Consider the following 26503-nt stretch of genomic DNA (forward strand, 5'->3'; position numbering starts at 1 on the left):
GGCGGCCAGTGCCATTTTGAATAAAGGCTTTTGTTGCCATTGATACCAAAGCTTTCTTATACACAGTGATGGGCGGTGGGGGAGGTGGCTGGAGCATCTCAGCTCTGATTAAATACAGAGCCCGGGGGAGGGGACAGACACACCATGTACTGATTTATAATAGAGGAATATCATAGGGGCAGTTTTGATGGGGACAGTTTTGATGGGGGCAGTATTGATGGGGGCAGTATTGATGGGGGTAGTATTGATGGGGGTAGTATTGATGGGGGCAATTTTGATGGGGCAGTTTTAATGGGGACAGTATTGATGGGGCAATTTTGATGGGGAAGTTTTGACGGGGCAGTTTTGATGGGGGCAATGTAATGCGGCAGTTTTGATGGGGCAATTCTGATAGGGCAGTTTTGATGGGGGCAGTTTTTATGGTGGCAATATGAAGGGGCAGTTTTGATGGTGGCAATATGATGGGGCAGTATTGATGGGGCAATTCTGATGGGGACAATTTTTATGAGGCAGTTTTGATGGGGCAGTTTTGATGGTGGCAATATGGTGGGGGCAGTTTTAATGGGGCAGTATTTATGAGGCAATTCTGATGGGGCAATTTTGATGGGGGCAATATGATGGTGGCAACATGATGGGGCAGTTTTGATGGGGCAATTCTGATGGGGGCAGTTTTGATGGGGCAATATGGTGGTGCAGTTTTCATGGGGGCAGTTTTGATGGGGCTGTTTTGATGGGGTAATTCTAATGGGACAGTTTTGATGGGGGCAGTTTTTATGGTGGCAATATGACGGGGCAGTTTTGATGGTGGCAATATGATGGGGCAGTTTTGATGGGGACAATTCTGATGGGGCAATTTTGATGGGGCAGTTTTGATGGTGGCAATATGATGGGGCAGTATTGATGGGGGCAGTATTGATGGGACAATTCTGATGGGGCAATTTTAATGGGGCAGTTTTTATGGGGCAGTTTTTATGGGGCAGTTTGATGGGGCAGTTTTGATGGGGCAGTTTTAATGGGGCAGTTTTGATGGTGGCATGTGATGGGGTGATGTGATGTGCTTGGGGTGATGTGATGCGATTTGCTGGGGGCGATGTGATGCGATTTGCTGGGGGTGTTGTGATATGAGTTGCAGATGGTGTTGTGATGCAATTTGCGAGGGATGGTGTGATGTGATTTGCGGTGGGTGTTGTGATGCGATTTGCTGGGGGCGATGTGATGTGATTTGCTGGGGGCAATGTGATGCGATTTTAAGGGGGTGTTGTGATGTGATGTGCGGGGGTGTTGTGATGCTATGTGCTGGGGCTATATGATGCGATTTGCTGGGGGCAATGTGATGGAATTTGCTGGGGGTCTTGTGTTATGCTTTGCTGGGCAATGTGATGCAATTTGTGGGGGGTGTTGTGATGCGATTTACTGGGGGTGAAGTGATTTGATTTGCAGGGAGCGATGTGATACCATTTGTGGTGGGTGTTGTGATGCGACTTGTGGGGGGCTATGTGATGTGATTTGCTGGGGGTGTCATGATGCGATTTGCGGGGGGGTTGTGATGCAATTTGCTGGGGGTGTTGTGATTTGATTTGCTGGGGGCAATATGATGCGATTTGCACGGGGTGTTGTGATGCGATTTGCAGAGGTGTTGTGATGCGATTTGCTGGGGGATATATGATGCAATTTGCTGGGGGCAATGTGATGCAATTTGCAGGGGGTGTTGTGTTATGCATTGCTGGAGGCAATGTGATGTGATTTGTGGGGGGTGTTGTGATGCAATTTGTGGGGGGTAGAGTGATGCGATTTGCTGGGTGCTATGTGATTTGTGGGGAGCGATGTGATGCCATTTGCTGGGGGTGTTATGATGCAATTTGCAGGCGTGTTGTGATGTGATTTGTGGGGGGTGTTGTGATGCGATTTGCGGGGGTTGTTGTGATGCAATTTGCTGGGGGCGATGTGATGTGATGTCATAGAAATTCATCTTTACTTGGTCTACGCCATTTGCAGGTAGGCAATGCAAAAATTAATGCAATTGTAGTTTATTTTCTGGTTCCTGGAGGGAGGAGGGGAGGAGAGGTTTGCATAGCTAAGGGGCAGCAACTTCCTCTGACACTGCCATTGCTATGGAAACCTGACCTGAAACCTATCACACTGCTTGTGCTGCACTGAGCATGTGCGAGATCTGCAAGGATGAAATCCAGGAAGAAATACAGTCTGGCTTCAGATGCTCACACTTAAGATAGCCACGGCCGGCTCAATGACAAATACATGGTCATGCAACACTGTACCCAAATTAAATTGTTATAATTTTTTCCCTCACAAATAGAGCTTTCTTTTGGTGGTATTTGATCACCTCTGCGGTTTTTATTTTTTGTGCTATAAACTAAAATAGCGACAATTTTGAAAAACACGTATTATTTTTTACTTTTTGCTATAATAAATATCCAAATTTATTTAAACAAATTTTTTCCTCAGTGCAGGCCAATATGTATTCTTCCACATAGTTTGGGTAAAAAAAAAAAAAATCGCAATAAGCGTATATTGATTGGTTCGCGCAAAAGTTATAACGTCTACAAAATAGGGGATAGCTTTATAGCATTTTTGCTGCGATTTTGCGGTCTGCAATTTTTATCATGACTGCGATATTGCGGCACACATATTGGACACTTTTGACACATTTTTGGGACCATTCACATTTATACAATGATCCGTGCTATAAAATTGCACTGATTACTGTGTAAATGTGACTGGCAGGGAAGGGGTTAAGAGAAAAACACACAAAAGGTCCTTAAGCGCTAAAACTGACACATATTAAAAACCATTGTCATGTCATGATGATGTTTAACTGTTTGCCGACCGCCGGCTGTCAATTGACGGCCAGGCGGCGCAGCTCTCGTGGCGGGCGGGCTGTCATATGATGGCCTCGCATTCCTAGGCCAACAGGGGGCGCGCGCGCGCCGCCGCCGGCGAGCGCGCGCGCCCAGTGTCACTAGGCCGCGACGTCCGCCGGGCACCCGCGATTACCGGTAACACAGCAGGACCGTGGATCTGTGTGTGTAAACACACAGATCCACGGCCCTGTCAGAGGAGAGGAGACCGATGGTATGTTCCCAGTACAGAGGAACACCGATCGGTCTCCTCCCCTAGTGAGTCCCCGCCCCCTACAGTTAGAATCACTCCCTAGCAACACAGTTAACCCCTCGCTCACCACCTAGTGTTAACCCCTTCCCTGCCTGTCACATTTATACAGTAATCAATGCATTTTTATAGCACGGATCGCTGTATAAATGTGAATAGTCACAAATATGTGTCAAAAGTGTCCGATGTGTCCGCCACAATATTGCAGTCACAATAAAAATCGCAGATCGCCGCCATTACTAGTAAAAAAATAAAAAATAAATAAAAATGTTATAAATCTATCCCCTATTTTGTAGACGCTATAACTTTTGCGCAAACCAATCTATATACGCTTATTGCGATTTTTTTTACCAAAAATATGTACAAGAATACATATCGGCCTAAACTGAGAAAAAATTTGTTTTAAAGAAAAAAAAATTGGATATTTATTATCGCAAAAGGTAAACATTATTGTGTTTTTTTTAAAACTTGTCACTCTTCTTTTGTTTATAGGGCAAAAAATAAAAACCGCAGAGGTGATCAAATACCACAAAGAAAGCTCTATTTGTGGGGAAAAAATGATAACAATTTCATTTGGGTACAGTGTTGTATGACCGCGCAATTGTCATTCAAAGTGCGACAGCGCTGAAAGCTGAAAAATGGCTTGGGCAGGAAGGGGGCGAAAATGCACTGTATTGAGGTGGTTAAAGGAAACAGCTAGACCCCAGTGCAGCTGCTAACTCCTGGAAGGAAGTAGACAAAAAATGCAGCGCTCGATTGGACCAGCAATATAAATGAATTGTGAGTGAAGTGAACAGTCAAGTTCATTTATTGGATACACATAAAAATAAAAGACAACAGCTGGCAATAAAAACAATAAAATCAAACTGATTGAAAAGAATCATTGTCAGAACTGAAGTGCTCCGAATGGTAATAAAAACAATACCGCCATAACTTGTAAGGGGTTAATGTCAGCAAGTGTGCTTTGTGTATCAATCCTCAATGCGGACCCTGTGGATGGAGCATGCACAAAGTGGAATAGGTGAGACACTGCTCTCTGCAGTGCAACAGGTGGATAGATGTGGATTAGCAGACTTCCTCATGGAATCCCCACTGTCAGGCTGGCAGATCAAGGCGAGCTGAGACTTGGCTTTCAGGGTGGCGCTGTAAAAGATGCACAGTAAATCCGAGAGCCAGACACCTCAGTCAGAGCCGAAAATGAGGAAAAGGCAAATGCTGGGCTGATTGTAAGCTCCATAGTGTTGCCTTGGCGACCATGACTAACATGTTTCACGTGCCTGCATTTTGTCAAAGTACAGGAAGGGATTAACACTAGGGGGAGATCGAGGGTTTAATTGTGTTTCCTTGGGCGTGATCGTAACTGTAGGGGAGGGGACTCACAAGGGGAAGAGACCGATTGGTGTTCCTCTGTACTGAGAACACACCATCGGTCTCCTCTCCCCTGACAGGATATGGATCTGTGTATTTACACACACAGATCCACGGTCCTGCTCTGTTACCGGGCAATCGTGGGTGCCCGACGGACATCACGGTCACCGGGTATGCGCGATTTCCGGCTGGGCGTGTGATTGCCAGCAGCTGTGCGCGAGCCCCCTGGTGGGCCGGGAAGGTGAGGGCATCTTATGACAGCCTCCCAGAATGCGTGCCATGCTGCCTGGCCGTCATATGACAGCCAGCGGACGGCAAGCAGTTAAAAAATAACAAACTAATGCTATAAACTAACAATACAGACTCGTTTACAGACTAACTTTACTAGAATTCATAAAGCTTGTGTATTATAGGGTTATTTTCATTTTAAAAGTATAAATTCGGCCGGAACACCGCTTTAAAAAAGAAAAAAGACCCGTTTTGCGGCGCTTTCAAATTGCTTTGAAGTGCTGCCCATTCATTTCAATGGGTAGGGGCAATTTGGGAGCGCTATTTATAATGCTCATAACCCACCACAAAGATGCTGCTTCCAGGACTTTTTCTAACGTCCCACAAGCGCACTGCCCCAGTGTGAAAACACTCGAACAAAAAAATGGGAGGCAGTTTTCAGGCGCTATTTCAAGCGCTAAAATGTCTGAAAACTGCCTCAGTGTAAAAGGAGTCTAATGCCGCGTACACACGAGCGGACTTTACGGCGGACTTTGCCCGGCGGACTGGATTTCGTCAGACAATTCGATGTGTGTGGGCTCCAGCGGACTTTGTTTGCTCAAAAGTTGGACGGACTTAGATTTGAAACTTGTTTAAAATGTATCCGTTGAAATCGAGTCCGGTCGAAAAGTCCACCGTCTGTATGCTAGTTCGACGGACAAAAAGCCACGCTAGGGCAGCTATTGGCTACTGGCTATGAACTTCCTTGTTTTAGTCCGGTCGTACGTCATCACGTACGAATTCGACGGACTTTGGTGGATTGTGTGTAGGCAAGTCCGTTCATTCAGAAAGTCCGTCGTAAAGTACGTCGAAAAATCCGCCGGGCAAAGTCCGCCGTAAAGTCCGCTCGTGTGTATGCGGCATTACAGAAATACCAGAGATTCATCCAGATGGATTAAATCAATGCTGATCAACTTCCACCTCTTTGCAGCAACTTCAATCAACCTCCACCACACCGGTGAGCAAACATGTCCAAAAGGTTTGTCCCCACAAGTAAGGCCCAGACACACTTGTTAATATCCTTCCAGCAGCGCCACTCCGCTCAAGCCGACTTCCGATGAGAACAGACTGTGCCACGGAATGTCAGACCTCCAGGTAGTATCTCCAATATCACCCGAGGTATCCAGACAATGGGCGCAACCACATTAAATAGAATAGAAAAAGCCTCCATAGTGCATAATCCTTAAATATATATATATATATATATAGAATCACAGATTGTACACTTCCATCATATACACGAGTATACACAGAACTCAGAGCACACACTGCTCTGGACTGCAGCCGTGTATGATGGAGTCCAGGCAGTGACATGGAGGCTTTTTCTTTTCTATGTAATGTGATTTCGGCCATTGTCTGGATACCTCGGGTGATATTGTATTTTTGCACATTATATGTTATATAGACTGAAGTAGCTGTGAATTTTTATTATTAATCACTATTGGTGGAGTTATCACATCTACATTAGAAGTGTTGGTATTTGGACACATTGTAGGTTGCAGATTTCTCATTTGTCTCATCACACATTTTGTCACTAAGTGTGGGGCTCTATACATAGAATTATATTATACTATTTGTACTTCTATATCAGACTTCCTGCTGGCGGCTGGTTTTCATTCGTTAGATTTTCACAAAGTTGTTCATGTTTTTTAGGGCAGATATTAAATGTTTTACATTTTTATATCCAGCTTTAGAGAACTGTCTGACATTGGTGATATATAGAGACAACCAGGAGATGAAATATATCTCCATTATTATTAGAATTATGTAGTTTAGACATACACTATATTACCAAAAGTATTGGGAAGCCTGCCTTTACAAGCACATAAACTTTAAGGGCATCCCAGTCTTAAGCCTCGTATACACAATCAGATTTTCAGACAACCCTTCTTCCATTTTTTGTGGCATGCTAGTCTCATATCGAAAGTGAAGAGGTTACTCTCCATACAAAAATTCTTGTCCGACAGAATACAACTTCAGAAGTGACATAATGTGTTGAATAGTTTTGTATGTATTCTTTAGTTTCTGAGCATGCATAGTCTTACTCTTACAATTTATTTTGGGTTAAAACTGTACTGATTAAACAAAAATCAGACGTTGAGTTCATGTACGATAAAAATTTTATAGTCTGCACATCGAGCTTTTGACGGATAAAAAATCGTAATCGACTGTCAAAAGCACAATATTAACGATCATATTGGATTAGAAGGCCTGGCTTGCAGTCTCCATTCTAAATAATACCAAAGGTGTTCTATCTGGTTGAGGTCAGGACTCTGTGCAGGCAAGTCAAGTTCCTCCACCCCAAACTCGCTCATTCATGTCTTTATGGACCTTGCTTTGTGCACTGTTCAAAATCATTTGGTGGAGGGGGGATTATGGTGTGGGGTTGTTTTTCAGGGGTTGGGTTTGGTGCCTTAGTTCCAGTGAAGGGAACTCTTAAGGCATCAGCATACCAAGACATTTTGGACAATTTCATGCTCCCAACTTTGTGGGAACAGTTTGGGAATGGCCCCTTCCTGTTCCAACATGACTGCGCACCAGTGCACAAAGCAAGGTCCATAAAGACATGGATGAGTGAGTTTGGGGTGGAGGAACTTGACTGGCCTGCACAGAGTCCTGGCCTCAACCCAATAGGACACCTTTGGGATGAATTAGAGCACAGACTGTGAGCCAGGCCTTCTCATGCAACATCAGTGCCTGACCTCACAAATGTGCTTCTGGAAGAATGGTCAAACATTCCCATAGACACACTCCTAAACCTTGTGGACAGTCTTCCCAGAAGAAATGAAGCTGTTATAGCTGAAAAGGGTGGGACAACTCAATATTGAACCCTACGGACTAAGACTGGGATGCCATTAAAGTTCATGTGTGTGTAAAGGCAGGTGTCCCAAAACTTTTGGTAATATAGTGTAATAATCCAGTATTGGATATTTAGGCTCCATGCACACTGGCTTAATAAATTGCTGCTACCACAGGAGTTTTGTGTTCTGCCTGTAGAAGCAGCTCCATGTTCTCCTATGTCTCCATACACATTGGAACGATTACAGACATACTTTGAGCTCAACGTTTAGAGGCAGGAAAATAAAACCTTCTGGTTCGTGTTTCTGATTGGAGCTTTCTGGCAGAAAAAATTCAAAACTCTCCTAAACTGGTCTAAACTTTGTACAATAAACTCTCTATATGAACGTTTATTTCTGCCAAGGGAACTGGCATTTTTTTAAGTCCAATGATATAAAACTGTCCCAGAATATTATTGTCTCAGTCAGTCCTGTTATACTCACTGTAATTCCTCTATCCAGCTTGTCAGAGCTTCCATCAGATCCCTGAAATGAGGACCCTCAAGAATGTTATCAGACAGGTCCAGTGTCCTCAGAGTATTACCAGAAGAAAATTAATTTCTCCCCTAGGAATGAATGTAACTATTCTCTACATCAGTGTTTCTCAACCGGGGTTCAGCGGCAAACTACACTGTCAATCCACTCAGACAGCTGACGGGTAGATCGAGTCTCGGCCAGCATGCAGAGTAGCACTGTAATAAGAGCTCTATCATAGTGTGATCCTTCCAGCCGGCCCCTCCTTTCCTCCCATCCACCCCAGGTGATGTCATATACAAGCAACTCGGTTGAATGGGAGGAAAGGGGGGGCCGGCCGGAAGGATCGCGCTATGAGAGAGCTCTTATTACAGCCGTTTCCCACGCTACTCTGCATTTGAAAAAACTCCTGTACCCTGATGTGTGACCTGTATCGTACCCTCTTGTGTGCCCTGTACCATGTTGTGTGTGTTGTGTGTTTCAGAAGAAAAAACTAACATGTTTCAGATAAAATAGGTAAGTTCTAATATTTATTTCTATTTAATGTTATTTCTTAAAATAATTCTTGTTATATCACAGCTCACTAATCACACCAATGTTCTGTGAGCTGTAGATCTGAACGCTATTTTACGGGTTTTGAGATCTCAAACCTTTTGCCAGGGGTTCCTCAATGGTAAAAAGGTTGAGAAACACTGCACTACATGAATGGAACTCATTTCTCTTTATTGGAATCATTAATATTAGATCACTTTATAAAACACGATCGATCATCTACACTATTGGAGGATTTCTCTTTTTGTGGATCCCAATTACTAAATGCGACATGAGAAGTGGATGAGGTGGTGTGATCCATTCATTATTCCTGTATGGGGATTGGACCATACACACTCACACTGACCTCTAGACTTTCACCTCCAACCTTCTGCTAAGATTCACTTTGATGGTCACAGAAGTCTCACTCATGTTGTGGAAACTTCATTGACTAAAAGTGACACCATTGTACTTTGGGATTTTCTTTGAACAATATGGTGGAGGATTTGATCTTATGGTGTGGAGAAGATTTTATTATTACTGTTCTTTATTTGGACTTTGACGATTTGTACTAATATTGCTGCGCTAATTTTATATATGCTCATTATAAATTCTCTTCATTAGATATCAGTGAAATAGTCTCCATACCATTGTTATATATACACTTATAGGGAGTTTTGTGATGAGGAGTCTCACTTTTATTGTTATATTTTCACATTTATATTGTGTGAATGTTATATACTAGTGCTGCAGTCTTCCATATTATACTAGATGTGATAATTCCACCAATAGGGATCAGATATAACAATTACATTCATTACAAAAATGCATTTTCATACATGCGAGGAAGGGCAGATCTCCTCCAACCTTTTCACAGCTACTTCAATCTACATAACATATATTGTGCAAAAATACATAAACATGAAGAGCAACAAAGTTATCTTATAAAATTGCAAACAACAAGAGTTTATACATGTTAAAAAAGCTGTTTTCCTACATCCCTTTTACCACTATGTCAGAGGAATAATAGGAACCTTATCTGCCAGTACTGGCACTTCCCTGTGTGCCTGCATGGTAGAGCAGCGCAGTGGCGCATACGAGTGCACAATCCAACAGGCCGGCACACGCGGGTGCGTGACGCGGCGCATCTGCATGGGCATGTGCGCTCCATGGCTCCCACAACATGAGATCCACCTGGCGGGCCTATAAGAGGCAGCTCTGCCCCCTTGCTTTATTGCTGGTTTGTCTCTTCAACTCCAGTGTTCCTGTTCCCAAGTTCTGTTACCTGTATCTGCCTGCTGTGACCCGGATTGTCTTGACCACCTCTGAACCTCGCCTGCACTTGACCACGGCTTGCCCAACGGACTTCTCTTCCTGCCTGATCTGTGTTTGACCCCTGGCTACTCTAAGGACTTTGCTTCTGCCTGATCACTGTGTTTGACCCTCGGCCTGTTTAAAGAACTTCTCTATTGCTTGATTACTGTGCATGACCCCGGCTTGCTTAACGGACTTCTCCTTTACTGGATCACTGTGTTTGACCCTCAGCCTCCTCATCAGACCCTGTTCCAGTTACCTGTTCCGGATCAAGGTGTTTGAACTTCAGCCAGATTTCTCCGTTGACCAGTGTCCTAGTTCAATCTGCATGGTTCTTCTCCCTGCCAGAAGATCTTCACGCAAGCCTCTACTACCTGTCCTGCGACCCGTGCCTCTCCGTGCCCGATACCCTCTGTGCTATCTCCAGGGGTATAGCACACTCAGCTGCAAGGGGAGCCGCTCTCAGCATCTCGGCCTTGGTGAGTACCTGACACACTACTTCCATCACCATACAGTGGCTTGTATAGTAACAGAAAAAGGAAGTCCCAGAGATTCATCCAGATGGTTTAAATCAATGCTGATCAGCTGCTGCCTCTTTGCAGAAAATTCAGTCAACCTCCACCACATCGCTGAGCAAACAGGTCACTTACAAAAAGATTTGTCCCCACAAGCAAGGCCCAAATCAGCAGGCAGGAGCATAGCTGGGACACAAGCCAAACGGTCTTTACCAGCTGGGCAGCGAAGGTACAGGAACATAAGATGGAAGCAGAGTCAGGATAGAGGCCAGAGTCGGTACACAGTCAGGCAGCAAGGCAGAGAAGCACAAGACAGGAAAAGAGTCAGAGTACAAGCCAAGGTCACAATAGGCAGGCAGGAATCCAGAGCTTGGTCAAGAGCAAGCCCATTCTGTATTGAGCCTTTGCTCATAATTATGAGCATGCAATGGCCTTATGGTTCCAACTGAGCTTCTCTTACACACTACACTGACAAACTTCAATATACTGCAGTAAAACTGCATTAAAACACTACACTGACACTGCAGTAAAACTGCATGGACGCACTAAAACTATATTCACACTACACTGACACTCTATTCTCACAACAGAATCACAATAGCAAACAATAGCATACTAACTCGCTAGTAGCAATGAACAGTGCCCTGTTCTATGTATCGCCACTCCAACATCGCACTGCAAATGGCTCCCCTGGGCAGGAACCTTTTATAGTGTGGGGTGAGTCCATGAGCAATGAGCCATGCTTGGGCTAAGTCATCATGACTTTCTCCAATCATGGCTCTGACAATGCTCTCTGCCATGATTGGGCAAAGCCTATATTTCTTCAGCCAATCAGGGCTTAGAATTCACCGTGCGGTATGCAGTGCATTGTGGGACATATGGTGGGTGGAACAAACAGTTGAACGCCCTGCCAATATGGGTGTTCACCAAATGGGTGAATAGCCAATGTTTGGGCCAAACTTTTGCCCAGCCCGAACCATTTGCCCAACACTAGTCTTTCACCCTACTACAGTACTTCCTCACAAACACATATTGCCCCTTAGGAATATCCATAAGCCAACTTTTTTTTATGACAGCAGGTATTCAGCATGTAACTGTTACAAACTACCTTCTCTCCACTTATGTGGGGTAAAATGCAGATTAGAAGAGTTAGTTTTCACATTTTCCAAAACAAATCCATTTATGCTATAGAGCCCTTGCATATACATATAGTGGATGTAATGGGGTTTACTTTATTTTGGCCCCTAAGAATAAATCTGTTAAGGAGGGGGGATATGAATGGGCTTTCCACGCTACCTATTCCAGTCAGCACAGAATGGTCAACCAACTGCTTAAAAAGCACTGGAGAGTATTAAAAAGTGATGAGATTCTGGGTCCTGCTCTCCCTGAACAACCAAAAGTGATCTTCAGGAAGGCACCCGGATTGAGACATCTAATAGCCCCCAATGTAGTGGAACCACCAATTAGGCCTTTTTTCTTTGCAAATCTAAAAGGTTTTTTTTTCTTGCCAGAAGTGTCCAGTTTGCAAATGTGTGGGTCCAAATTCCATCAAGACCACAACATTTTCATCTAAAGTAACAGGTAAATCATACCAGATTGAAAAAATCATATCTTGTAAACACAAAGAATGTGGTTTATCTATTGGAATGTAGTTGTGGCAAACAATATGTTGGGAGGACCAAGAGGGTACTACACGTTAGAGTGGGTGAGCATCTAACCAATATCAATAAGGGATTTCCAAAACACAACCTTTCCAGACATTTCACGTTAAAACATCAGGACCCATCACAACTGAAGGTGGTGGGTATCGAGGTGGGCATACCACGTTGGAGGGGCATGAACATGGTCCGACATATGTCCAGGGGAGAAACTCACTGGATATACGAACTCCGATCCCATCAGCCAAAGGGGTTAAATGTTGAGTGGGACATAAATAGTTTTATTAATAATAGCTAAAGAATTTATTAGGGGACTACATTTATTAAACATTTTATTCAATTTTATTTAGTATTTTTTTTACTTAATTTATTGTATAATATTTACCATTCTCCATATAAAGGTACTAATATTAATTTATGGTACTCTCAATTTGTGTAGTGCTTTGCATCGGTCCCTGCCCTCGGGTAGCTTGGCTCACATTCATGCATATACTGTGGCCATTTTTTTTTTTTTTTTATGGGATCCAGTTGACCCGCTGGCATGTTTTCGGGGTGTAGGAGGGGGCCGGAGTGCCTGGGGGAGACCTATGCAGGCACAGGGAGAGCATGCAGGCTCCAGGCGGATGGTGTTGAGGTTGGGATTTGAACTGGCGACCCTTTTTGCTGCTGGGTGAGGGTGCTTACCACTACACCACTGGGCTGCCAATAATATGGATATGCCATTAGATTAATTGGAATATTATAAGAGGGGATTGAATGTATGCCAAGCTAAGGATAGCAATACGTTTGGTCAATTGTTGCTGGATGGGGGGCAGTGGATCACTGGGAACATGGCTGCCATGGGAGGAATCTCTGGCTACATTAACATGGTGATGGGGTCCATATTGGTTAGTGGACAAACTGCCCTCTAATGTCCGTCACTAATATTGCCTTTTGGTTAATAGTGATGATATGGTTATGTTAAGATTGATCGTATTCTGGATAACCATATATACAGTAGGTGACCGCAATATTGTGTCAATCTCGCCACATTTCTCGGCGAGATTCGACACCTGCGAGCCCCGTCGCGGGAGCCAGCGCCGAGATGGCTCACTCATCGGGAAAGGAAAACTTTTTTCTTTCGCGATGAGCGACAGGCAGTGCTAACAGCTGTCTGGTATGAATCCTGAGGGGGAACACCGCGACAAATTTTAAATAAAAACCCGGCGTGGGTTCCCCCCAGGGGCATACCAGGCCCTTAGGTCTGGATTGTAAGGGGAACCCCCTACGCCAAAAAATCGGCGTGGGAGTCCCCCCAAAATCCATACCAGACCCTTATCTGAGCATGCAGCCCGGCCAGCCAGGAAAGGGGGTGGGGACAAGCGAGCGCCCCCCTCCTGAGCTGTACCAGGCCACATGCCCTCAACATGGGGGGTGAGTGCCTTGGGGGAGGGGGCACCCTGCGGCCCCCCCCACCCCAAAGCACCTTGTCCCCATGTTGATGAGGACAAAGGCCTCTTCCCGACAACCCTGGCCGTTGGTTGTCGGGGTATGCGAGCAGAGGGCTTATCAGAATCCGGGAGCCCCCTTTAATAAGGAGGCCCCCAGATCCCGGCCCCCCACCCTATGTGAATGAGTATGGGGTACATGGTACCCCTACCCATTCACCTAGGGAAAAGAGTGTCAATAAAAAAAAACAAAGTACACAGATTTTAAGAGTAATTTATAAGGCAGCTCCGGGGTCTTCTTCCGACTTCGGGGGGTCTCCTTCCGACTTCTCCCGGTGTTTGGCCTCTTCTCCCAGTGTTCGGCCTCTTCTCCCGGGCCCCTCCACTATCTTCTTACAGCTCTTTTGCCAGCAGGGGGCCCAGTCTGCTGCCGCTGTCTCGCTGCTGTCTCGTCGCTTCTTCTCTTCTTCCGATGTTGACATGATGCTCTCTCCGGCTGGAATGCTGTGTGCGAGCTGCGGAGCCATTTATATAGGCGGTGACCCCGCCCCCTTGTGATGTCACGGTCCCAGCATGCGCAGGGACTCTTGGGTCACGCCCCCTTATGACGCCAGAGTCCCTGCGCATGCTGGGACCATGATGTCACAAGGGGGCGGGGTCACCGCCTATATAAATGGCTCCGCAGCTCGCACACAGCATTCCAGCAGGAGAGAGCATCGTGTCAACATTGGAAGAAAAGAAGAAGCGACGAGACAGCGGCGAGACAGCGGCGAAAAGACAGCGGCAGCAGTCCGGGCCCCCGCTGGCAAAAGAGCTGAAAGAAGATAGCGGAGGGGCCCGGGAGAAGAAGCAACGAGACAGCGGCGACAAGACAGCGGCAGCATACCGGGCCCCCTGCTGCCAAAAGAGCTGGAAGAAGATAGTGGAGGGGCCCGGGAGAAGAGGTCGAACACTGGGAGAAGAGCCCGAACACCGGGAGAAGTCGGAAGGAGACCCCCCTGAGGTCGGAAGAAGACCCCGGAGCTGCCTAATAAATTACTCTTAAAATCTGTGTACTGTGTTTTTTTTATTGACACTTTTTTTCCCTAGGTGAATGGATAGGGGTACCATGTACCCCATACTCATTCACATAGGGTGGGGGGCCGGGATCTGGGGGCCCCCTTATTAAAGGGGGCTCCCAGATTCCGATAAGCCCCCCGCCCGCATACCCCGACAACCGACGGCCAGGGTTGTCGGGAAGAGGCCCTTGTCCTCATCAACATTGGGGCAAGGTGCTTTGGGGTGGGGGGGCCGCAGGGCGCCCCCTCCCCCAAGGCACTCACCCCCCCATGTTGAGGGCATGCGGCCTGGTACAGCTCAGGAGGGGGGGGCGCTCGCTCGTCCCCACCCCCTTTCCTGGCTGGCCGGGCTGCATGCTCGGATAAGGGTCTGGTATGGATTTTGGGGGGACCCCCACGCCGATTTTTCGGCGTAGGGGGTTCCCCTTACAATCCATACCAGACCTAAGGGCCTAGTATGCCCCTGGGGGGGAACCCACACTGTTTTTTATTTAAAATTTGGCGTGGCGTTCCCCCTCAGGATTCATACCAGACAGCTGTCAGCACTGCCTGTCACTCATCGCGAAAGTAAAAAAAGTTTTCCTTTCCCGATGAGCGAGCCAGCGCAATATGCACAGTACCCTGTCGCCGAGAACCAGCGCGATGGTATCATGCTGGAAACACAATCTCGCAGTCAGGTACTGTAGGCTTTGTATACTCTAAATGAGTGCATGGACCAATCGTACATGCCAATTAAAACAGCAATACGTTTGGTTATATGTTGCTGAAATAGAGCGCAGTGGATCCCTTGGAACATGGCCGCCATTAGGGATGAGCTTCGAGTTCGAGTTGGAACTCATGTTCGACTCGAAAATCGGCTGTTCGCCAAACAGCGAACAATTTGGCGTGTTCGCGGCAAATTTGAAAGCCGCGGAACACCCTTTAAAAGTCTATGGGAGAAATGAAAAGTGCTAATTTTAAAGGCTTATATGCATGGTATTGTCATAAAAAGTGTTTGGGGACCTGGGTCCTGCCCCGGGGGACAAGGATCAATGCAAAAAAAGTTTTAAAAACTGACGTTTTTTCGGGAGCAGTGATTTTAATAATGCTTAAAGTGAAACAATAAAAGTGTAATATTCCTTTAAATTTCGTACCTGGGGGGTGTCTATAGTATGCCTGCAAAGGGGCGCATGTTTACCGTGTTTAGAACAGTCTGACAGCAAAATGATATTTCAAAGGAAAAAAAGTAATTTAAAACTACTTGCGGCTATTAATGAATTGCCGGTCCGACAATACACATAAAAGTTAATTGATAAAAACGGCATGCAAATTCCCCACAGGGGAAAAAAATGATGCGGGGATGGAACCAGAAGAAGAAGATGGAGGAAGAAACTGAAGGAAGATAGAAGATAGAAGATAGAAGAAAGTAGATAGAAGAAAGAAGATAGAAGAAAGAAGAAGCATTTAAATAAAGGAATTGTCAAAAACTGTCTGTTGTCATTTTTAACATTTTTGACAGTTTTTTTGTGAAATGGTAGGGGTACTTTTGTACCCCCTTATCATTTCACACAGGGGGGGGGGCCGGGATCTGGGGGTCCCCTTGTTAAAGGGGGCTTCCAGATTCCGATAAGCCCCCTGTGTGAAATGATAAGGGGGTACAAAAGTACCTCCACAACCACCGGGCAAGGGTTGTGGGGATAAGGCCCTTGTCCCCGTCAACATGGGGACAAGGTGTTTTGGGGGCTACCCAAAAGCACCCTCCCAATGTTGAGGGCATGTGGCCTGTATGGTTCAGGAGGGGGGACACTCTCTCGTCCCCCCCCTCTTTTCCTGCGACCTGCCAAGTTGCGTGCTCGGATAAGGGTCTGGTATGGATTTTTGGGGGGGACCCCACGCCATTTTTTTTATTTTATTTTGGCATGGGGTTCCCCTTAAAATCCATACCAGACCTGAAGGGTCTGGTATATATAGATTTTGAGGGGGACCCCACGCCATTTTTTAAAAAATTTTTGGCCGGGGTTCCCCTTAATATCCATACCAGACCTGAAGGGCCTGGTATGGAATTTAGTGGGACCGCCACATCATTTTTTTTTTATTTTGGTTCGGGGTTCCCCTGTGGGGAATTACCATGCCGTTTTTATCAATGAACTTTTATGTGTATTGTTGGACCGGCAATTCATTAATAGCCGCAAGTAGTTTTAAATGACTTTTTTTCCTTTGAAATGTTTTTTTGCTGTCAGACTGTTCTAAACACGGGAAACATGCGCCCCTTTACAGGCATACTATAGACACCCACCAGGTACGAAATTTAAAGGGATATTACACTTTTATTGTTTCACTTTAAGCATTATTAAAATCACTGCTCCCGAAAAAATGGCCGTTTTTAAAACTTTTTTTGCATTGATCCATGTCCCCTGGGGCATTACCCGGCTCCCCAAACACTTTTTATGACAATAACTTGCATATAAGCCTTTAAAATTAGCACTTTTGATTATTCATGTTCGTGTCCCATAGACTTTAACGGTGTTCGCATGTTCGAACAAATTTTTTGCCTGTTCACAAGTTCTGGTGTGAACCGAACAGGGGGGTGTTCGGCTCATCCCTAGCCGCCATGTCAATAGTCTTGGACTACAGAAACATGGTGGTGCAGTACATGCTGGTTTAAATACTAGCAGCACTGCTCTCTAGTGTTTGGCAATAGAAATTTCTCTGAATATAAGGAAATCATGTGAGCACCGCTAACCCTTACTGCCTCACAGAAGAAGTCCCATTGGACGAAATGTACGTCAGGCTAGGCACGGAGCAGCGGTGACGTCCGAACACTCGTGGAGGGTGCTGGACAAATGAATGTTTCCATTTTGAGCCTAATTTTATCATTTTTATTGTAAGTACAACTTTTAATAAACTCCTGTGTGCTTTTAAAATGAATGTTGCGCAATGAGTTTATCTTCCTCTTTCATATGCTGAATTTGTGACCGGACTCTGGAGTTTCCTTAACTGATGATAGCTGTGGAATATACACCTGTGGAATCCAATTAATCAGGCTGGGTAGTGGATGCGGTTGAGCCCACAGTGAGGGGTGAAAGCTCACTAATGCGCAGATAGACCCTGGAGGGTCTTCAAATCTGGTAAGCAGATATACTTACCCTGTCTATCCTGTGGGAAGCACTGGGTGTTTTCACCAATTGAACATTGGAGCAGCACACATTTTGAGTTCACTTTATGGATGTGGAATTGGGACATTTGGACTATTATTAATAATATTTTTTTTCACATTTTTCATCTTTATTGCATTATATTAGATGTTTTTTGCACCTTGATCATTAAGGTCATGGTTTGACAGCGCTACACATTTTTGAATTTAATTTTTGTTATAAAGTGTATATTGTTGTGAGAGCTGCTGTCGGTCACGGATCATTTGTGTCACTCACATAATTTAATTTACTCTATATGCACTTAGCGCAATATCACTTATTTACAACTTTATTTTATGACAGCAGGTATTCCAGCATGTAACTGTTACAATCTACCTTCTCTCCACTTATGTGGGGTAAAATTCAGATTAGAACAGTTAGTTTTCACATTTTCCAAAACAAATTCATTTATGCTATAGAGCCCTTGCATATACATATAGTGGATGTAATGGGGTTTATATACTAAAACTGGAGAAGGCAAAATCTGGTGCAGCTCTGCATGGCAGCCAATCAGCTTCTAACTTCAGCTTGTTTGGTTAAGTTTTGATACAAAAAATTGGAAGCTGATTGGTTTCTATGCAGAGTTGCAGCAGATTTTGCACTCTCCAGTTTTAGTAAATCAGCCCCAGTGTGTTCTGGATGAAGCCGTTTCTATGTAGTGTGATCACGAAGGCTAACCGCCTACTGCAGGCTCTGCCATTTGACAGTTCTTATATAGATAAGGGGCAGATCCACCTGGTGACATCACCTGTTGCCCCCCTTGTGACGTCACTGATCCAGCATGCATCGGTTGGTAACATTGCAAGGGGGCAGGGTCACCCACTGATATCATCGAGTGACTCCACCCTTAGCTATTTAAGAAATGTCAAGTGGAGAAGCTGGCATTTGGCAGGGAGCATTCAACAAGGCCAGAGGTTTTTTTTCTTTATACGGGTCTGTCGTTGTGGTGAGTGGCGTGATTGATGATGGAGCTACATCGGGGGACATTGTTTTTTTATTTTTTTTAATAAAGGTATTGTCAAAACCTTTTGTACTGTCTTTATTCTCTTTTTGCACTTTTTTAGTGAATGGGTAGGGGTAAGCAAAGTTAATTTGTGAAACACGTCAACTCCTGCTGTGGTTCATCTGTACCTGTGTTTGTCATGAACTGTTAATCTCTTTAATAAAGCAATTTGTTTATCCTCTATGTTGTAGAGTGTTGTAGAGTGTGGTCAATACATTTTTTGAGGGGTACTATTTACCCCATACTCATTCACATGGGGGGAACCCGGATCTGTGCCCCCCCTGTTAAAGGGGGCTTCCAGATTCTGATAAACCCCCAGCCCGCAGAACCGCACAACCACAGCCCAAAGTTGTGGGAAAGAGGCCATTGTCCCCATCAACATAGGGGCAAGGTGCTTTAGGGTGTGGGCGGGCAGAGGCCCTCTGCCCAAAAACACCCTCCATGTTGAGGGCATGTGGCCTGGTATGGTTCAGGAGGGGGGTGACCACTCACTCGTCCCCCCTTTCCTGACCTGCATGCTCAGCTAAGGGTCTGGTATGGATTAGAACATTTCTCCAGCTTGGCGTACAGATTATTTCTTGAAGGCGCTGAAGTACAATCCGGACATGGTCTCTATGAACCGACAGACTATCAGAAAAGATGAGAATGTCATCCAGGTAGATGACAACAAATTGGTAAAGCAGATCCCTGAAGATTTCATTAACAAAGTTTTGGAACACCGCTGGGGCGTTACACAAACCAAAGGGCATGACCAAGTACTCATAATGCCCATCTCTAGTGTTAAACGCCGTTTTCCATTCATCCCCTTCTCGGATCAAATTGTATGCATCCCTGAGATCCAACTTGGTAAAAATGGAGGCACTTTCAACCTGTCAAATAGTTCTGATATTAGGGGTAGAGGGTATTGATTTTTGATCGTTACTGCGTTTAGGCCTCGGTAGTCAATGCAGCGTCTTAGGGTACCATCCTTTTTGGCAACAAAAAAGAACTCTGCTCCTGCAGGCGATGAGGATTTCCGGCTGAATCCTTTTTCTAGATTTTCTGCAACATACTCAGACATGGCCTGGGTCTCTGGGATGGAAAGAGGGTAGGTACGACCCCTGGGTAGAGCTGCTCCGGGAACAAGGTCAATGGCACAGTCAAAGGACCTACGAGGAGGAAGCACCTCAGCTGACTTTTTACAGAACACATCCCGGAAATCGCTATATGCAGCGGGAAGGGCAGAGGATACTGAGGTGGTAGCCACAGGAAGTCTCCCCTTAGGGGCCACCTTGAGTAGGTAGGAAGAGAAACAGGAGGGACCCCAAGCCAGGATCTGCCCAGAAGTTCAGTCAATGTGTGGAGAGTGGAGCTGCAACCAAGGAAGCCCCAATACGATAGGGGTTGAGACCTTAGGAAGGATAAGAAAGGATATCCACTCCTGGTGGAGTATCCCTACCGACATCTTAACAGGAGGGGTCTGGAAGCGGATAGGCCCCCCTGGAAGAACAGTGCCATCAATCGCCGAGACCACCAATGGAGTGGTGAGCGGTAAAAGGGTAAGGTTCATGGAAGATGCAGTTCTCCAGTCCATAAAGTTGCCAGCAGCTCCCGAATCCAGATAAGCCAGGGCCGAGTGGGAGGAAACGCCAACATGAAGAAACACCGAAAGAAGGAGATGAGAAGATGACTTTTCTGGGTCCAATACTCCACCTTCCAGATGTATTACCCGAGCTTTTCCTGGACGAAATGAGCATGTGTCACGAAAATGACCTCTGCCCCCACAGCAGAGACACAGGCCCAGAATTCTGCACCTAGCACGTTCCTCAGGGGATGGCCTGGTCTGGCCCAGCTGCATGGGTTTCTTAGTTGGCAGGAGATGCTCCACAGGATGAAAAGAGGGGAGCTCGGGCTGACTAAGGACCAAGGAGTGCTGGCGTCGCTTTTCTAGGGTCCTTTCCTGAAAACGAATATCTATCTGGTTACACAGGGAGATAACTTCGTCCAGATCAGTGGGGATGGTTCTTCCTGCTAATTCGTCCTTCACTCTATCAGAAAGGCCATGCAGAAAGGTTGCGACTAAGGCCTCCTTGTTCCAGCTCAGCTCAGCTGTCAGTATGCGGAAACGAAGAGCATACTGTCCCATAGAAGCAGACTCTTGGCGGAGACGTAAGAGGGCGCTGGCCACTGAAGAGACATGACCTGCTTCCGCAAAGATATTCCGGAAGAGTTTCAGAAAATTAGAGAGGCTAGAAACCACTGGGTCTTTCCTCTCCCACATGGGGGCAGCCCAAGCTAAAGCCTCGCCGGACAGGAGAGAAATAATATAGGCTACCTTTGCCCGATCAGACTTGAAGTTTTGGGGTTGGATTTCGAAATGAATAGTACACTGGCTAAGGAACCCTCTGCAGGCCTTGCAATCCCCAAAGTAATGGGACGGAGCTGGTAAGTGCAAAGGGTTAGCGGCTGCGACTGTAAGCGGAGCTGATATGGCAGCCGATTGTGGTTGTGGAACCGGGGATCCTATGGCTTGAAGTTGTTCAAAGCGGGAAGCCAAATCCTGAAGGAATCGCATCACCTGGGTCTGATTAGATTCCTGGGTCTCGAGTCTGTGGACTATGCCCTGCAGCTGATCATCGGCAGGTAGCGGCACATCAGACGGGTCCATGGCCGTGCAAACTGTCAGGTCACCTGTATCCAGGTGACAGATGCACCCCGTTGGGGTCAGGAGTGCACTGCTATGATAGTGGACCCAAAGGCTGACTGCTGCAGATGGAACTCGGGGTAGTTCAGGAAGGCAGGTCCCCTGGAGCACCAACACGGATCCCACAGTGAGTTAGAGCATAGATTCCCCAGGGCACGGAGTCTAAGAGCCAGTAGGTGTTCACCAGAGCCTCTAGTGGTGAGGATGGACTGGGCTGCAACTGGCTCCAGGTCGAGGCCCCCAGGGTCTCCCAGCTCACGCTCATGGTAGGCTACAGGAGGATGGAGAGGAAACAGCAGCCCAGGACAGCAAGGAATAGTAAGGAGGTAGCCAAATGTCAGGGCGACTAGCAGACAAGGATAACAGAGAACACGCCAAAAGTCAGGGTCACAGGCAAACAGGGATAGTCGAGAACGCACCAAAGGTCAGGGCCACAAGCAGACAGGGATGGTTGGGAACACGCCAAGATCGGTAACAGAGACAGAGACAAACTTAGAGCACACGGCAAACAGGAAGCCAAACACACAATATTGCATGACAAGGCAGGCTTGGAGAATACGGTGTTAAATAGTGGTTCCTGTTGAGGCTAGGATGAAGCCACACAGGGGGAAGATTACTTAAGCATTCAGGTGTGAGAGCACAAGCCTCAAGGCTGATACACAGACCAGGTAAGAGACAGACAGGTCATGAATGTATTACTGCAAGGTCATGACACCGAGCTATGCTCCACCTATAGGCCCATTTTACTGCTCAATGTGGACGCAAAGATTCTTGTGAAGGTACTGACTAATCGCCTCAGCAAGGTTATTTTATCTTTGGTCCACAGGGATCAGACTAGGTTTATGCTGGGAAAGGGTACTGATATCAACCTGTGGAGACTCTATACTGTGATGGTGGGGATTCCGGCTGGGGGAGATGCAGGAGACTCAGAGAAGGCCTTTGACTCAGTGGAGTGGGAATACTTGTGGCTTGTCCTCCAAAAGTTTGGGTTTGGGCCCCAATATATTTCCTGCCTGAGGATGCTCTATTCAGCCCCCTCGGCCAGAGTTCGGGCAAATGGTGTACTTTCACCCTCCTTCCCACTCCACCGAGGCACCAGGCAGGGCTGTCCTCTCTACCCGGCTCTTTTTGCGTTGGCAATCGAGCCGCTGGCAGAGCTTCTGAGCACCTCTGGGGAGGTCCGGGGTATTTCCTTTCCCCCTCTGGTTGAGAAAATGTCACTATATGCAGACGACATGCTGCTATATCTACAAGATACCTGCGGCTCTCTCCAAACGGCTTTAGCTATCATTGACAAATTTGATATTTCTCTGGAGTAAAAGTGAGCTGGGACAAATCGCTCTCGTTCCCGCTATCGGCGGGAAATCAATTAGTAAGCCCACAGACTCCCTTGCAACAGTTATCCCGGTTCAAGTATCTGGGTATTTATTATTCAGAGGGACCCAAAGAAGTACCGTGTTTCCCCTAAAATAAGACCTACCCTGAAAATAAGACCCAGCATTATTTTCCAGGAAGGCTGCAATGTAAGCCCTACCCCAAAAATAAGCCCTAGTTTAAAAAGCTTGTAAAATCCTATAATCCAATTTATTACAGTAGTATATAATGTACAATGTGTGTGTTTCTGTAATATAATTGAGGGGAAGAGAGCTCCGGCAGGTCACAGAAGTGCAGAGCGGTGCTATAACGAAGGTATTTGGCACAATTATATTACAGAAACACACACATTGTACATTATATACTACTGTAATAGAGCGGTTCACATTGGGGATTCCTTTCAGGCAAGGAGAGAGAGGGGGAGAGAAGATAGCACATTACATGGTAAGACCTATCCCAAAAATAAGCCCCAAATGCAGGCAGTCGGTGGGTAACTTTATTCATATGGTGTGGGAATGTCCTCTCATACAAACGTTCTGGTGGGGAGTGACGGCTGACGTGAATAGGGTTGCAGGTCTGTCTCTAGACAGTGATCCTTTGACATTTCTACTGGGCATTACTGACAATTTGAATACTACCAAGCACACTGGACTATTTCTTTTTTATGTGGCCTATTATGCTAGGAAAACGATACTGTCCAAATGGAAGCTTCCAGAGCCCCCTTAACTTCCGACATGGAAAGCCCTTATTAACTTGGTGCTGCCCTTATATAAACTTACATATATGGGATGTAATTGCCCCCAAAAATGTGAAAAAATCTGGGCGCCCTGGGTGCAGGCTAGGCATATTATGGTCTAGATAGATCTGGTCAAGATGAGTAGTGTTGAAGTGTGGGTGACAGGTAGAATAGATTGCCATGAATAACACCTGAATAAGGCACACTTTTGCTCTGCTGGATGCGAGACAGGGAAATCCCTATTTCCACCTCTTTTCTATCTCCCCTTCCCCCTTTTTACTCTTAACTTCCTTCTCGCCTCTCTCCTTTTCACCTCCTCTCCTTTGCCCTCCTGACTTCCTTCTCCCCTTCTCTCCTCCTCCTTCTCTTTTCCTATGCACATGAACATGTCAGTGGGTGTATAGCTTTTATAGGTACTGTTCTATCCTTTTTTTAACTTTATTTCTTTATTCAAGAATTTCATAGTTATATCTAGGGATGAGCTTGGTGTTCGAGTCGAACCCATGCTCGACTCGAACATCGTCTGTTCGCCCGTTCGCCGAATTGCGAACGATATGGGCCGTTTGCGCCAAATTCGTGTGGCGCGTCACGGCCCATAATTCACTGCGGCATCGCAGTGCATTGCTGGCTGATGATTGGCCAAGCATGCACTATGACCCGCATGCTTGGCCAATCACAGCGCCGCCTGAACAGAGAGCCGTAATTGGCCAAAGCCAAGGAGGCTTTGGCCAATTATGGCTCAGGGGATTTAGTACACGCCTCACACTATATAAGGCCGCCTGCACGGCGGCCCTGTGTAGTGTGTGTTCCGGCGTTCAATGAGAGAGAGAGAGAGAGAGACACAGACAGTGACATTTGATTTGAGTAAGTTAGATTAGGCAGAACAGCCAGTCAGTTAGCTGCACTTACAGGGTATTGTGTATATATATGCATCCCAGGTGTTGCATATATATATATATATATATATATATATATATATATATACACTGTATTCAGTTTAGCTAGATCCGTTCTTGGTATCTTCCTACTGACAGGCAGGCTTGTCTTGTTACAGTATCTACAGCTACCTGAAGAAAATTACTGGTGTTCTTTTGATCCTATTAGTACCACAGTCAGGCAGCTAGACTATTTACAGTTAGTGCAGTGCGTCCTGCTCACAGTGTTCAGCTAGATCCGTTCCTGTTATCTTCTTACTGACAGGCAGGCTTGTCTTGTTACAGTATATACAGCTACCTGAAGAAAATTGCTTGTGTTCTTTTGATCCTATTAGTACCACAGTCAGGCAGCTAGACTATTTACAGTTAGTGCAGTGCGTCCTGCTCACAGTGTTCAGCTAAACCAACAAGTTAGTGGGGTGCGTCCTGCTCACAGTGTTCAGCTAAACCTACAAGTTAGTGGGGTGCGTCCTGTTCACAGTGTTCAGCTAAACCTACAAGTTAGTGGGGTGCGTCCACCTCACAGTGTTCAGCTAAACCTACAAGTTAGTGCAGTGCGTCCTGCTCACAGTGTTCAGCTAGATCCGTTCCTGTTATCTTCTTACTGACAGGCAGGCTTGTCTTGTTACAGTATATACAGCTACCTGAAGAAAATTACTGGTGTTCTTTTGATCCTATTAGTACCACAGTCAGGCAGCTAGACTATTTACAGTTAGTGCAGTGTGTCCTGCTCACAGTGTTCAGCTAAACCTACAAGTTAGTGGGGTGCGTCCTGCTCACAGTGTTCAGCTAAACCTACAAGTTAGTGTGGTGCATCCACCTCACAGTGTTCAGCTAAACCTACAAGTTAGTGGGGTGCGTCCTGCTCACAGTGTTCAGCTAAACCTACAAGTTAGTGGGGTGAGTCCTGCTCACAGTGTTCAGCTAAACCTACAAGTTAGTGCAGTGCGTCCTGCTCACAGTGTTCAGCTAGATCCGTTCCTGTTATCTTCTTACTGACAGGCAGGCTTGTCTTGTTACAGTATATACAGCTACCTGAAGAAAATTACTGGTGTTCTTTTGATCCTATTAGTACCACAGTCAGGCAGCTAGACTATTTACAGTTAGTGCAGTGTGTCCTGCTCACAGTGTTCAGCTAAACCTACAAGTTAGTGGGGTGCGTCCTGCTCACAGTGTTCAGCTAAACCTACAAGTTAGTGGGGTGAGTCCTGCTCACAGTGTTCAGCTAAACCTACAAGTTAGTGCAGCTACCTGAAGAAAATTACTGGTGTTCTTTTGATCCTATTAGTACCACAGTCAGGCAGCTAGACTATTTACAGTTAGTGCAGTGCGTCCTGCTCACAGTGTTAAGCTAAACCTACAAGTTAGTGGGGTGCGTCCTGCTCACAGTGTTCAGCTAAACCTACAAGTTAGTGGGGTGCGTCCTGTTCATAGTGTTCAGCTAAACCTACAAGTTAGTGGGGTGCGTCCACCTCACAGTGTTCAGCTAAACCTACAAGTTAGTGCAGTGCATCCTGCTCACAGTGTTCAGCTAGATCCGTTCCTGTTATCTTCTTACTGACAGGCAGGCTTGTCTTGTTACAGTATATACAGCTACCTGAAGAAAATTACTGGTGTTCTTTTGATCCTATTAGTACCACAGTCAGGCAGCTAGACTATTTACAGTTAGTGCAGTGTGTCCTGCTCACAGTGTTCAGCTAAACCTACAAGTTAGTGGGGTGCGTCCTGCTCACAGTGTTCAGCTAAACCTACAAGTTAGTAGGGTGCGTCCACCTCACAGTGTTCAGCTAAACCTACAAGTTAGTGCAGTGCGTCCTTCTCACAGTGTTCAGCTAGATCCGTTCCTGTTATCTTCTTACTGACAGGCAGGCTTGTCTTGTTACAGTATATACAGCTACCTGAAGAAAATTACTGGTGTTCTTTTGATCCTATTAGTACCACAGTCAGGCAGCTAGACTATTTACAGTTAGTGCAGTGCATCCTGCTCACAGTGTTCAGCTAAACCTACAAGTTAGTGGGGTGCG

General features: G+C 45.9%; 1 protein-coding gene across 1 annotated transcript in view; it reads right to left on the bottom strand.

Annotated features, from left to right (window-relative positions):
• LOC141116679 (NACHT, LRR and PYD domains-containing protein 12-like) overlaps positions 1–26503 on the bottom strand; it is a 329149-nt gene that overhangs the window by 129347 nt on the left and 173299 nt on the right. The gene's annotated exons all lie outside the window — the stretch shown is intronic.

This window comes from Aquarana catesbeiana, linkage group LG13, assembly GCF_042186555.1.
Source record: "Aquarana catesbeiana isolate 2022-GZ linkage group LG13, ASM4218655v1, whole genome shotgun sequence".
NCBI lineage: Eukaryota > Metazoa > Chordata > Amphibia > Anura > Ranidae > Aquarana > Aquarana catesbeiana.